We start from the raw sequence: 15028 nt of genomic DNA on the forward strand, positions 1-15028 counted from the left end.
ACCTCTGCACATTCTCAATGGAAATTCTTGATGTATCAATCAAAACCTAACACTTACTCATCCCAGGTTTCTAGTTCAGAAAATTTACTTTGATTTCAATGTTTAGACATTTCTTGATTTTTAAAAATTCCTTAATTTAGTATAGTACAGTTTGCTTTATATTGTACAGTGCTTTTCAGATGAGCTTTCTCCACTTTGATTGGCAAGGAGGTTTGACTCTGGGATGGTTTGAGGGCTTATGCTGTCCATCTGGGATTCTCCAACTCCAAACAAGCTCAAAATATAATGGTTGCTTCAGATGTCTGGTGTCAGGCATGTGTAATACATGTTCTGGATCAGTGGTGCTGGAAGAGCACAGCAATTCAGGCAGCATCCGAGGACAGGCAAAATCGACGTTTCGGGCAAAAGCCCTTCATCAGGAATAAAGGCAGAGAGCCTGAAGCATGGAGAGATAAGCTAGAGGAGGGTGGGGGTGGGAGAGAGTGGCATAGAGTACAATAGGTCAGTGGGGAAGGAGATGAAGGTGATAGGTCAGGGAGGAGAGGGTGGAGTGGATAGGTGGAAAAGGAGCTGGGCAGGTCGGACAAGTCCGGACAGGTCAGGGGATCGAGTTTCTGGAGGTTAGAAGCTAGGATGAGGTGGGGGAAGGGGAAATGAGGAAACTGTTAAAATCCACATTGATGCCCTGGGGTTGAAGTGTTCCGAGGCGGAAGATGAGGCGTTCTTCCTCCAGGCGTCTGGTGGTGAGGGAGCGGCGGTGGAGGAGGCCCAGCACCTCCATATCCTCGGCAGAGTGGGAGGGGGAGTTGAAATGTTGAGCCACTGGGCGATGTGGTTGATTGGTGCGGGTGTCTCGGAGATGTTCCCTAAAGCGCTCTGCTAGGTGGCGTCCAGTCTCCCCAATGTAGAGGAGACCGCATCGGGAGCAACGGATACAATAGATGATATTAGTGGATGTGCAGGTAAAACTTTGATGGCCCACATCCATCAAAGTTTTACCTGCACATCCACTAATATCATCTATTGTATCCGTTGCTCCCGATGCGGTCTCCTCTACATTGGGGAGACTGGACGCCTCCTAGCAGAGCGCTTTAGGGAACATCTCCGAGACACCCGCACCAATCAACCACATCGCCCAGTGGCTCAACATTTCAACTCCCCCTCCCACTCTGCCGAGGATATGGAGGTGCTGGGCCTCCTCCACCGCCGCTCCCTCACCACCAGACGCCTGGAGGAAGAACGCCTCATCTTCCGCCTCGGAACACTTCAACCCCAGGGCATCAATGTGGATTTTAACAGTTTCCTCATTTCCCCTTCCCCCACCTCATCCTAGCTTCTAACCTCCAGAAACTCGATCCCCTGACCTGTCCGGACTTGTCCGACCTGCCCAGCTCCTTTTCCACCTATCCACTCCACCCTCTCCTCCCTGACCTATCACCTTCATCTCCTTCCCCACTGACCTATTGTACTCTATGCCACTCTCTCCCACCCCCACCCTCCTCTAGCTTATCTCTCCATGCTTCAGGCTCTCTGCCTTTATTCCTGATGAAGGGCTTTTGCCCGAAACGTCGATTTTGCCTGTCCTCGGATGCTGCCTGAATTGCTGTGCTCTTCCAGCACCACTGATCCAGAATCTGGTTTCCAGCATCTGCAGTCATTGTTTTTACCATGTGTAATACATGTCCCATCAAGTCGAGCTGGTTTTGAATTATTATCACCTTAATGTTGGACAAGTTGGTTTGGGAGAGGATGCTGCTGTTGGACCTTCTTTCTTACCACCAGATTTGGAGGACTGTATAAAAGCGTGGTACTTCTCCAGTATTGAAGGTGCCTGCTATAGATTGTCTAAGTTTCCAAAACATGTGGGAGGAGCACAAAGCTGCCCAACAAACCATGACCTTTATCTTGAAGAAGGGTCACTGGAGCTGAAATCCTAACTGCTTTCTCTCCACAGAGGCTACCAGACCTGCTGACTTTTCCAGCAATTTCTATTTCTGCACCTTTATATTGGATATGGGATCCTGATGTTGTTTAGTTAGCTGTCTGAGCTGCAACATTGGAGCCAACATTGCACTACGCCCCACTCTCTGCAACTGGATCCTCAGTTTTCTGACCCATAGGCCATCCTCACTAACACTTAACACTTGAGCCCCTCAGGGTCTGCATTCAGCCCTCTACTGTACTCACTGTATACCCATGACTGCGTCGCCAAATACCAGACTAATGCCATTTACAAGTTTGCTGATGACACCACCATAGTCGGTTGAATCTCAGATGGCGACGAAACAGACTATTGACAGGAGGTGGAAGACCTGGAAAGATGGTCATTGTGAACAACCTAGTTCTCAATGCCAGCAAAAGCAAGGAACTGATTATTGACTTTCGGCAAGATGTTACTCATGCCCCCCTACACATTAACAGCACAGAGATGGAACGAGTGGAGACTGTCAAGCTCCTGGGAGTGGTCATCCACAACAAGCTTTCTTGGACTCTTCATGTGGATGCACTGGTTACAAAGGCCCAGCAACGTCTCTTCGTCCTCAAAGCTAAAAAAATCACACAACACCAGGTTATAGTCCTGATGAAGGAGTGGCGCTCCGAAAGCTAGTGCTTCCAATTAAACCTGTTGGACTATAACCAGGTGTTGTGTGATTTTTAACTTTGTACACCCCAGTCCAACACTGGCACCTCCAAATCATATCTTCTTCCTCAGGCAGTTGAGGAAATTTGGCATGACGGTGAATTCCCTTGCCAACTTTTATTGGTGCGCCATCGAGAGCATTCTGTCATGATGTATCACTACCTGGCATGGCAACTGTACCATTCAAGATCGGAGACAGTTACAGAGAGTGGTGAACTCGGCCCGGACGATCACAAACGCCAACCTCCCATCTATAGAATCCATCTACTCGGCTACTATCAAAGAAAGGCCGCCAGCATTCTCAAAGATTCATCACACCCTGTCATTGCTTTTCTACAACCTCTACCATCGGGGACAAGGTACAGAGACCTGAACACATACACCAGCTGGTTTTGAACAGTTTCTACTCTACTGTTGTTAGAATACTGAATGGACTCACAAACTCTTAGATTAGATTATTTACAGTGTGGAAACAGGCCCTTCAGCCCAACAAGTCCACACCGACCCTCCAAAGAGTACCCTCCCCCCGATTAATGCACCTAACACTATGGGCAATTTAGCATGGCCAATTCACCTGACCTGCACATCTTAGGACTGTGGGAGGAAACCGGATCAAACCCACACAGACACGGGGAGAATGTGCAAACTCCACACAGACAATCACCTGAGGTGAGAATTGAACCTGGGTCGCTGGCGCTGTAAGGCAGCAGTGCTAACCATTGAGCCACCGTGCTGCCGCATTCGCCTTTACCTGTGTTTTTGTTTTTGCTGCTATTTACCTATTATTTACTTATCTATACTACTTAACTCTGTGATCTGCCTGTATTGCTCACAAGACAAAGCTCTTCACTGTGCCTCGGTAAACGTGACAATAAATTCAATTTAATGATTAATACAGCAATGTATGCCAGTTTTCATCAAGAAAACTCAAAGCTTAATTGATTATTGGGATGATGCTGTGGTCCAGTTGAAAGAACACCTGTTCCAGTGAAAGTCCATTAGTTTGTTCTAAGAAGTGTAGTCTGTCCAACTCTGAACAAACCCCCAGATCTGGATGACTCCAAACCCACGTGAGTCTGAAACACCAGTGATGGGAAAGTGGGCGGTCAAGATTAGGTTAAAAGTCACACAACACCAGGTTATAGTCCAACTGGTTTAACTGGTAGCACTAGCTTTCAGAGCGCTGCTCCTTCATCAGGTCTTGTGCTAGTGGTTCCAATTAAACCTGTTGGACTATAACCTGGTGTTGTGTGATTTTTAACTTTGTCCACCCCAGTCCAACACCGGCATCTCCAGGTCAAGATTAGAGAGGTGCTGGAAAAGTACAGCAGGTCAGGCAGCATCCCAGGAGCTGGAGAATCGACCTTTCGGCCAAAAGCCTTTCATCAGGAAAGTGGGCGGTGCCCGGGCGAGTGGGCGGTACCTGGGGGCACGGACGAGGCGACGTGCGTGCCATGAGCAGCATGACGCAGCGTCGACGTGATGAGACGCCGCGTGGTTTGACAAGGGGGCGGTGTGTGCTGTGTGACGTGCTTCGCGGAGCGGGGCCGTGGTCTCCCGGGGAGCGTGGTGTTATTATGGGATGTTAGAGCTGGAGGAATGGCGCTGGGCGCGTGATTTTGAACAAACACGATCGGTCTCCCGGTGACGAGCGCTGTGTGTGTCTGGTAACCGGGGCCGCCAGCGCCGCCTCAGGCCCCAGGCGGCCACGACCCTCCTTCATGCCGCCCGCCTGCAGGTCCGAGCGGCCCGGACACCGCAGCCGGTGAGTATCCGTCAGCGGCGCGGCTGTGTTTATGTCTGAGGGACAGGGAACGCTGCACCCGCTGCCTGCCTGGCACCGAGGACACCGGCGCTGGGCGGCTTCAGAGGCACCGGCTGATGGCGGCTGGAGTGAGAGAGTGATGCTCCCGCCCGATCTGACTGGAGCCGGGGTCTTTGGGCGGTTTGACTGGGACTTTCTGCCTGGTTGAAGTTGTCCGCGGTGTTGTCAGTGGCCTCACTGACTGTTCTCCTCTTTCTGAGAGACTCTCCTCCGGTGACAGCTCTTTCAGCGTCTTCTTGCCTTCACCCCAATCCCTGATTCTGCCCTTTTTCTGTTTCTTTACAGTGATTTTTGCCTTAATTTGTTTGTAACTACTTTCCCCGCCTCGTCCAGCCGTGTGTCTCGTTTTCTTTTTGCTGTGTTAAATTGCTTTTTGTTAATACTGTGTAACTTTTACTGCATTTCTGAGACAAGAAGGGTTCACGTCGCTGTTATAGCTCCGCGTTTGTAAAACACATTTGCAGCAGTGAGCAGTTCGAAGATGATCTGCGCTCAGGTTTTTTTAAAAAAAACTAAATAGCGGCTGGATCCTGCCTGTATTTGGTCTGAAGCGATATCTAGTTTATGTATTGCAGTGGTAACATTTCATTGTGAAGTTTAATCTTAGCTCCTGACTGATCTCCCCAGTTACAGATTTCCCCCACCCCTGGGATCCAAAGGGCTTTGTACTGTCAATGTTCTCAAGAACGGGGAACATCACATACCCCAGGGTCGAATTTTTTTTGTCGTTGTCGTGCTGACCTTATGCAGGAACCATTTCTTTAAGCCCCGCCAGCGATTTGAACGGGAGCGATAGTGTGTTTATATGTTGAAGAATATCTGTGAGGTTTTACTTCCAGCAGGTAGATTGTTGATTTGTAAGTTGCTTGTTGTTTGGGGAGGAGTGCGCCAGGGCGTCAGGCTGAACGTTTGTGGGGTTTGTTCGGCAACTATGGTATTTCCTGTTAGTTTTTTTCCGCGGTTTTTTCGTATGATTTTTGTATGTCTCCTAGTCTCGCTCAGGCCCTGCCTTTCTCTGGAAATGTGATGACGAGGTGAAAATGGCGGACCTTTCGAAATGCAATCCCTGCCTAATAATACACCCGAGCCCAGTCTGAAAAGACCGAACCGGCTTTGAGTTCTGCCCGGCCGCTTAGACATAAAATGACACGACCTCCCTTTTCGCACCCAGATGTCACGCTAATAACACTTCAGGTTTCTCTGCCAAGCACAGACAATTCGGGTGCAAAGGCCTGCAGTTCTCCTTTTCTTTAGAGATCGTTTGGAGAGACGTGGCTCTCTGAAAGAATACAGTAAGGTATGCTCAGATTCCGCCTAACAAAGATTACGTTTAGAAGTTACCTTGTCGTCTAGTAGACCTGATCCAAATACAATGTAAAATTATTCACATTTACGTACCTAGGATTTCGAAGGGCAAGCAGCAATACTGTTGTTGAGGTTTTTCACTAATAAAGATAATTAGTAAATAGAGGTCATGCATAAATGTACGTCGCAAAAATCCTCATTCCTTGATCTCTTTTTACTCTGTCGATTATGAAATTTACAGAGCCCCCTCCAATGTTCCTCCCATTCGTCCTCCCAGAACACAGCTAAGTTATCATAGTCAGGTTCACAACTGTGTAAACGTAAAATAAATTTCGAATCACCCTGTTCAAGGATGTTATGACACATCTCTGTAGCAGATGTGACTTGAACCTGGGCCTCATGGATACTGCATTCCTGACTACCAGCTGTTCCAGGATTGGAGGCAGTGATTCTGTTTGCAACTGGTGTGTTAACTGTGTGAATGATTGTTTAGCTTCAAGTTTACATCTTTATAATGTCCCAAAACATTTGATTGAGGGATGGAGTAGCAAGACTACAGGAGGTGGACCAAAGTGCTGCTGAGGAGATACATTTTAATGGTGAAAAGAAATATAACAAAAAGCAAATTAGAATACTACAAGATAACACAGGGGCAATGGGCCAAATGACCTCCTTCTGTGATGCATCATTCTTTTGATCACCAGTGAGAGATTGGAATGCACAAAGGACCATGATGTAGGTAAATGTTGAAATATCAGCAGACAAGGAAGGAGGGATGGAGAAGATTTTTAGAGGTGTGATGGGAAACTGGAATTAAAAATGGGAATGAAAATAAATTGTACTCCTGTTCAGTCACCCATTGAAAGTGATTTTTTTTTTGTGTGGTGACTTGTTGGCATGTGACAGCAAAGCCCCACAAACATATGGTGTGATAAATGATGACTTGATTACAAAGTGTGTATTTGCCAATGCAGGCAAAAAGTTAAATATTTTTAAGATTTGGCTGCCTTTTATGTCTGTTAGTCGTCTTCAATTGCAAGGTTGTCATTAGTGCTGCTTCCATCAGTAAGTACGCAGACAATGATAAAGGAGTTAATATTTGTTGTGGGAAATAGAAAAGTCAGTAGTAAGAGGATGTCTTTTCAGCTTGGGGTAACAAATGTTAAATAAGTAATCTGCATTCATTCTATTAAGTCTTCTATCTCCACAGATTATCCTTTCATTGACTCTGTCCCATTATGTAATTGCCTTGCTGTGTTGCTACACGGAGAACATTCAAGTACTGTATAACTTTTCCTTATCCAGGGAGGTAGTTGAACAAAGCTCCAAAATATTTTTGTATTCACACTGACGTGCAAACCTGCATGCTTGGTTTCTGCAGTTTGTGCTTTGTTTGGTAACAGCAAACTCTGTAGCCTGCTTAATTCCTCGTGTTACAAATCTTTAACCTTCAATTTCTTTTTGCTCCTGGATTGTGGATGTTACAGGCAAGCATTGCATATATTATCCATCCTCAGTTGTCCTTGAGAAGATGATGGTACAAAAGCTGCAGTGTCTGTGGTGTAGGCATTCTCAAAATTTAGTTAGGGAGGAAGTTCTAGGATTTTGACCAAATAACAGTGGGGAAGAAAAATCCAATACATTTCGAATTAGTGTGTTGCTTGGAAGAGAAAACTTGCCAGTATTGGTTCCCATGCTGCTCTTATCCTGAGTGATAGAGTTCATGGTTTTTGGGAGGAGCTGTTGTAGAAGTTCTGTTACTGCAGCACTTATAAATTGAAAATACTGCAGCCATTGTGTGCTGATGATTGAGGGAGTGAATGTTGAGGTAGTAGATTTGGTCTCCAGCAAATGGATTGCTTTACCCTGGAGTTGTTGAGCTTTGTATTGTTGGAGCTGTGCTCATCCAGACAAGTGGAGAGAGTTCTGTCACATTCATGAGCTATATGTTGTAGGTAGTGCAAAACATTTAGAGAAACAAGGTGAGTTATTTGCTGCAGCATTCGTAGATTCTGACTTGCTGTTATAATTACAGTTATTACGTGGTTGAGTCAATTAAGTTCATGATCAATAGTAACCCTGAGGATGATGTTGGTTGGGTACTTACCAATGGTAATGTCATTGAATATAAGGGAGAGGTGGTTATTTCTTGACATTTGTGGCACTCAACCAGATAATATCTAGAATTCTATCCTGATGAACAATCACAGCTGGAAAATTTCATTCATGTTTTTTGCTGTTGCCACACTTTTTTATTTCTAGCATTTTCTGTTTTGTTTGAAACTTAGAGAGCATATAGTATTTTGCTTTCAAATAGTTAGCTAGCCCTATTCTGAAGACTTAAAGTACAGAATATTGTTGAACATAATGGCTCAAATCTCTACTACCTATACAGAAATGTATGGAGTTGGCACTCCATTAACATAATCAGAAAAGTAAGTTTTTCTGTTCTGCAATAATTACTTTTCTTCCTGTGTTGTGTGAAAAATAATCTAAGGTTTTCAAAAAGAGAACAAATAAACAGTTTTTGAAGGAGTTTCTCAGTGGGGACAAAATTCTTGACATAAAGGCCAGAATATGTTTGATTTGCTTGACAGTCAGTATTGAGTAGGAAAACACATCAGGTTAGCTAGTAAGGTGCTATATTCACTTCCCCAGTATTAGGAAAAGCAAAAAATCAGGAAGAATCCTTGCTTCTTATTATTAGCCATTCATCCACTCTGAAAAAGTGTATTGAGATTTGGATGAGGATAAACATGGATTTAGCTTTTTGTCCTCACAGGTGAATTGCCTGCCAGCATTCCTCTATGGTCACACATGAAGAAAAGCCAGTGGCAAAAGTACTAGTGGGTTGCTAACCCCAAATAACCAAATACCTGCCAAGTATTCAGCTCCAAGATATTGCACACTCAAACCAAACTAGGCTGTGCAAATCCTGTTCAATACACATCTGTTTCGCCCAATATATTGTAACCATCACCAAACTGCTGTCTCAACCATCAGTCACCTTTGCTCTTGTTTCTTCCCCATTGCTTCTACGACCTGTCACCGTCTCCTCATTGATTAGAGTGATGCTGGAAAAGCACAGCAGGCCAAGCAGCATCCGAGGAGCAGGCAAATCAACGTTTTGGGCAGTTGCCCTTCATCTTTCCTGGTGAAGGGCTCCTGCCCGAAACGTCGATTTTCCTGCTCTTTGGATGCTGCCTGATTTGCTGTGCTTTTCCAGCACCACACTAATCTTGACTCTAATCTCCAACATCTGCAGTCCTCACTTTCACCTATCATCTCTTCATTGACCTATTCTCTTCCCCATCCTATTCAGTTTTAAATCTTCAATCTTCTACAAATTTTGTTGTGATGTCCCCTCTTTTTTATTGCAAAAATGTACTTTAATCATAAATTATCTACAAGCAAGTATGAAAAGGTCAAAACAGTTATGTATAAACTTTTCAGAAAATACAATGAATTTGTCATTCCTCATATTGAAAGGAGACTACTTGCATTCCCATTCAGGTAATGAGGGAATCTTGAAATTTAACAGGCCCTTGTTTTTGGCAGAAAGATTGTCGTCTTTCTCCACTTGGTGGCAGCTGCCCCAAACTTCAGTGCATTACTCAGCACATAGTCCTGTTACTCTGAATCAGCCTGCAACACTTAATTGAGGTAAACTCTTTACGCTGGAAGGTCAACAAGTATTGTGCAGACCAGAGTGTCTTTCACAGAGTTGATGGTCCTTCAGGTGCAGTCTACTTTTGTTTCAGTGCTTGTCCTGGGAAAAAGCCAATAGAGCACACAGTCCCACATCACAGAGCTGCTTGGGATGATCTTCGACAAAATCACTGCAGCTATCTCCAGACCTTTTTTGCGTAGAAGCATTCCAGAAGATGATGTATGACAATCTCTTCCCCTCTACAGCTGCTTCCAGACAGCATATGATGGCAGAGTCTGAACGATATGACTGGTTGTGCTCTTCTCAGCACCACCAAGCTATGTCTTGGTGCTTGTTGGAAAATTCTGGAGTTGAGGCAGTCTGCTAAATACTTGTTGACAGTCTACTCAAGGAACTGCCCAATAGAATCAACCCTGTCCTTTTCCTGGAGATTCTCAAGGATATTCTTGCAGACCACTGTCTGATGACTTGAGGTCAAAGGTGTTTTCCTTTGCAATATCTTCCACGGGGTTTCGGTTAAATGAAATGGTCCAACTCCTTGGAACATTCTATAGTCAGGAGGCCAGACCAATCATTTGCAACACCGGGGCAGCGAGAACCTGAGTGGGAGAGTAGGGAGTGACACTTGGTGTTTGCGCACTGAGGATCTACAGACAGCTTGATGCAGTTGCCCACAAAGTGCTCCCCCTCCTTCCACTATCACTTGATCTTTCTTTCCATTGTGTCCTTTCAGGTTTTCTGACTGACCTTCTTTCAATCTCCACTTGCCTTCCCCAAACTACTTTTCTGGTTCTATCTCCATAACCTTCTGAAAACCTTCCTCTTCGCTCGGTAACTCTTTCTGTGAAGAATTTAAACTACTCAACTTGTATTTATATAGCACCTTTTTAATATAAAAGAATATCGTCACAATGATATATTCAGTCGAAAATGGATGTAAATGAAAGTGATTCAGAGGTGTTAACACGCTTTTTCAGAGCTGGGCTTTAAGGAGAATCTTGAGAGATGGACAGAGGAAAGTCATTGGAAGGAAATCGGAGTAAAACAAAATCTGATACTTTCTCATTTGGATGAGTATGGTTGAAACAATGAAATATTTTGAGTTTAACTGGATGGAGATTGTTTGGCTCATCTGCTTTGAGAATAATAATCACAAACATGATGCATAAAGTAGTACTTCTTGAAAAGCCTGACATTCCTCCTTGCTGAAGAAATAGTGCTGACATTTAGAGAACATGAAGCCTCATACAATTTGGTAAAGTTATAATTTTGCAACAAATTTTTCTTACTGTTTCCAATACTCTTCTGGTTAGTTGAGCAAATTCCAGTATTTTCACGCTGAAACCAAAGATGATGATGTAACTTGGTTGTAAGACCAGTAGTCGCTTAGCCATTATTATTTACATTTTCTACATATAACAAAGCCTTGAACAAGATCTTGAAAATAAGTCACTTAGCCTGTTGATACTGTCAAGGCTTAAAACAAGCAGTTGTTTTAATTGCATCCTGAACACAAGCCATTCCTGGTGCAGAACATGAACAGTTGATGCAAGGGATTGGAAAAACTAGAAAATTAAATAACAAATAATCTAACACAATGATTATTTGAGAAGAGCTGACCTTATTAACATCATTACAATAGCTGATCTATATTGTTATGGTTATTTATCTTGAATTACACAGTTTAAAAAGCCAATCATTCCAGAAAATTAAAAAAAAATGTAAGGTAGTTGAGATGACATGAGTTGCTACCATATAACTAATAGGATTTATGTAATTGATAATCTTATAATTTATGAATGTCAGCAGTATCCTGACATTTGAGGACTTCTAAATTCACTGATAACTTTGATTTTTGCAAGCTAATTTGTAAAGGAATTTCACAGTCAAAATAAAGTGTACTATAAAATGGTGATGCCCAATTGGCATGTGCAACAGTGACATGCTGTTGGGATTTTGCTATGTAACATTGTTCTTATTTTAATTGTGTTGTTGTAGGAAATTGCTGTTCAGAAGCAAAGCTGTTTCCCACAATGTGAAACAAGTAACGTCATTCCCCTTTATGCTCCCCACACTCCTCTCAGATTGCTTCAGAGAATTCTAGGTAAACATAAAGGAAGCCAGTTCTTAGTTACAATTGCAACATGGCCTGTTAAGGTGAAGGAATGTGTAGCAAACCAAGTACCAATGCAGTTTTTTTTTGTGCAAATACAGCGAACAGCTGTTCTGCTAACAGTTTATCTGCTCGGTTGGAAGTATCTTTTATAAAATGCTGAAGCTTGGTGCCATTTTGTGCACTAAATCTCTTTCCAGTGTCTTGAGTTGACATTGTAAGTCGTCCCTGTTGTGAGGGAATCATCAGTATTTTGTAGGTTTTGTGCATTGGTTCCTAATGTTTAGCACAAAATGAACATTAGTACACATTTATACCACTAATTTTCCAGAGTGAATTTTTTTACCCATTGCAAATATTATTAGGATGCTCTGAAAAATGTTCTTACTTTGTGTCAAGGAAATTGATGGTTAGTTTGTCGAAGTCGTGACTACTTCTTTATTCCACCACTTTGTGTGGTGAAAAAGATGGAGTTTCCAGTTCTTTTTTTAATTAGAATGAGGTATGATGCTCCCTAAAAAGACAGCAATTATTTTTTAAAAAATATTGACAAGCTGAATCTCAATTTCTTGAACATGCACAATAATAAGCTGTTTACAATGAAAAGCTTTTTTTTTTGGATAAAAGTTAAATCCTTTCTTCCCCTTCAAGTGCTCATAAATAGTCTTATGGCACCAGTCAAAGAAAAGCAGAGGAGTTCTTCCTAAGTTCTGGTCAACATTGTTTCGCCAACATTTTTTGCTCAACAAATTTCATTATAACTGAGTAACTGGTCATTTCTTCTTTTTTGTTAGATGTTGATGTATGCAAATTGGTGGTCAGATTTTGTTACTTTAGTCAAAACACGTTATTTTGTCAACAAATATCAAAACTCACTATTTATCAACAAAAGTAACTTATTTGTTGGGGCAGAGGTGAACACTGGTCAAAGACATCACCAAAAGTGATGGAAGAATAGCTGCTGACAAATAAAAAGGAGGAGGAAATATTTCTGCAGGTATCCCTTAAATACCCTTTTATTTAAATGTGCTATTTGGCCAATGTCATGAAATTTACTTTGTCCTTTTGAATTTCCCATTTATTTCACCAAATATTTTATTATGATCCATCCCCTGCCTTAATAATCTACTATGCTGGCATCATCTTGGAGAACAGATATAAGCTGGCTCATTTTATTTAATGAGAGGTACTTTCTTAAACCTCTGTGCCAGTACCTTCACCCTCATTGTTAACTTTCTTTTGTTCTACGCCATCCTAGTGCTGCAATTTCCAGTCTTTTCCCATAACCTCAAACATTCACCCACTTCCCCTCCCAAACTAGCCCTCAACATCTTGCTTCTCTGCCCTTGCCCCCTCCAAGTATGTCTCGTCCAAGAGGACAACTTTCTCCTCAAATCCACTTCCATTTAACTCTTAAGTATTCGACTTCAACTGTCATAACCCCAATGTTACCTTTCCAGTCCACTTGCACTCCCTTTCAGAATTGTTAAAGGGAGTAATAGCATAGTGTTGTTTGTTACTACTGTGTGTGGGCTCCAAGCCTGACAGCAGAAACCAAAATTAATTTAAAAGATGACAAAAGTTTCCAGTACATTGGGGTCCCCATGGCTACTAATAATAACTATTTGCTTTTTTGTTTTGGCACTCTCTCCATCATCACCTAGTCCTTAAAGTAAAATCCTGTCTTCCCTACCCCATCACCCCCTCTCGCCTTGTTAATCCACTAAGTCAGCCTCTATGGAACGCATTGATGGGTTGTTCAGCTTCATGGGGAATCCCAGCCAAGTTGGAATGTGCCGTGATCTTCTGCTGCTGCTTTCGTCTGTCTGGGTTTTTTTTTGTTTCAGCCAGTCTCACTGAATGTGATGAATTCATGGAAATCCAGGATTTCTACCAGTCTTATGCAGAGTGCCACCCATAATGGGATAAGTGAACTCCATTCAGAAAACAGATCAAACTTGAGACCTCTTTGGGCAATAGATTTTTAGAAAAGGGACCAGGTGAAGCTGTACTTGCCCCTTCTTCCTTATCACGAATGGCCTCCATATCCTCATCCCCGTATACTACTGCATGTTGCAAGTCAATGGCAACCTGTGCAAGCTGTTGAGGGTTTGACTTGCCTCACTTAAGGGCTGAGTACAATGTCAGGAGGAGCAAGAGATTCCTCTCTTTTTGTTCTGCAAGCAGTTTTTTTTTCCCATTGGCACTGTGATGATGCCACCCCTTTTAACATGGTTATTTTGTCCTTGGCTTTTTCTAAGAGGGGTCGTAAAGGTAGAGATGTCTATTTGTCGTCTTTAGCAATGGCAGGGAATTGGCCAGTTCTCCCAGTTGAGGTATTTTTTTTTCTAATTTGGTTTAGTTGCAGCAGAGAAGCTGTTAGTAGCAGGCAGTCAGAAGCTGCAGTGGAAAAAGGTTCCATGCTTCAGCAGATGATACCTGCCTGACTTTGCTCTCTGAAATCCTTCCTGCTTGTAAGAACTTGTGTTCAAGTTTACCTTTTTGCCAAGGGGTGTGTTGATGTGATGTTGCGGGGATTAGAACAGCTCTTTAGTAAGTTTCAATATTGAGTCGATGGAGTTTTCAAATAATTAAATTATTCTAAATTCTGTTTTCTTCATGTTTAAACTGTAGTGTTGAAATAAGTGTTGTTTTGCTTAAGGTCAGCTGCATCACAACTGGAACATCCACTAAACATCTGCCTTTAACATAAGAAAAAGTTTGGGCTTAGGCTACCTTCTTGAAATATTTTGAAGGGATCTTGCCTGGTCCAGAACAGGCATATGTTTCAAAACAAGTAAGGCTACAATGTGATTTATGTCTCATAATCATCCTTAGGGTGTGAGAGAATTGGCAGGGCGAGACACCCACCACCCTCTGAAAATATTCTTTCTCCACCATCCTCTTGGCTGTCCTAGACTTCACTGAAGTCTTTGGCCCTGGTTATTGTCCCAGTGCACCTCATGGAAAACATACCTTCCTATCTATTTCTTTATGCCTGTCATAATATTATACATTTCTATCAGGTCCCCTTTCAACCTTTGCTGCTCCAAAGAAGAAAACCCCAACCTATCCAATCTTTTCCCTAGCTCAAACCCCTCAGTCCAGGCAGCATCTTGTTAAATCTTATCTGCATTCTCTCCAGCATAATCACATCCTTTTTATAGTGTAGTGATCAGAACTGCATGCGGTTCCCTAATTGAGGCCTAACCTCTGCTATAATGGAAAGTATATATGCTTTCTTAGCCATTTTATCCATCTGTTCTTCCACCTTCAGGGATCTCTGGATGTACACAGATTATTTTAACTGTGGTCTGACTTGTGTCTTGTAGAGTTTTAACAAAGGCTCCCTAGTTTCATACTCCATTCCCTTTGAAATAAAGCCCAAAATTCCATTTGTTTTCCCTATTACTGCCTTCCCTAGAGCAAAGTATTCATTGAGGACTGCCTACCAAGGTACCTCTGTTCAGTATT

General features: G+C 42.9%; 1 protein-coding gene across 3 annotated transcripts in view; it reads left to right on the plus strand.

Moving 5' to 3' along the window:
- Positions 1 to 4225: 4225 nt before the first annotated feature.
- Positions 4226 to 15028, plus strand: part of lin54 (lin-54 DREAM MuvB core complex component) — an 88087-nt gene continuing 77284 nt past the window's right edge. For 2 of the 3 annotated variants that reach the window (XM_043695198.2, XM_043695199.2), the window contains exon 1: positions 4226 to 4406. The gene's annotated coding sequence lies outside the window, so the exon portion shown is untranslated. Of the gene's footprint in view, positions 4407 to 5524; positions 5764 to 15028 lie in introns of those variants that run through there. The other variant, XM_043695203.2, reaches the window with a different exon arrangement.

Source organism: Chiloscyllium plagiosum, unplaced genomic scaffold (genome assembly GCF_037043375.1).
Source record: "Chiloscyllium plagiosum isolate Xiang-an unplaced genomic scaffold, Cpla_swu_hap1 HiC_scaffold_1, whole genome shotgun sequence".
NCBI lineage: Eukaryota > Metazoa > Chordata > Chondrichthyes > Orectolobiformes > Hemiscylliidae > Chiloscyllium > Chiloscyllium plagiosum.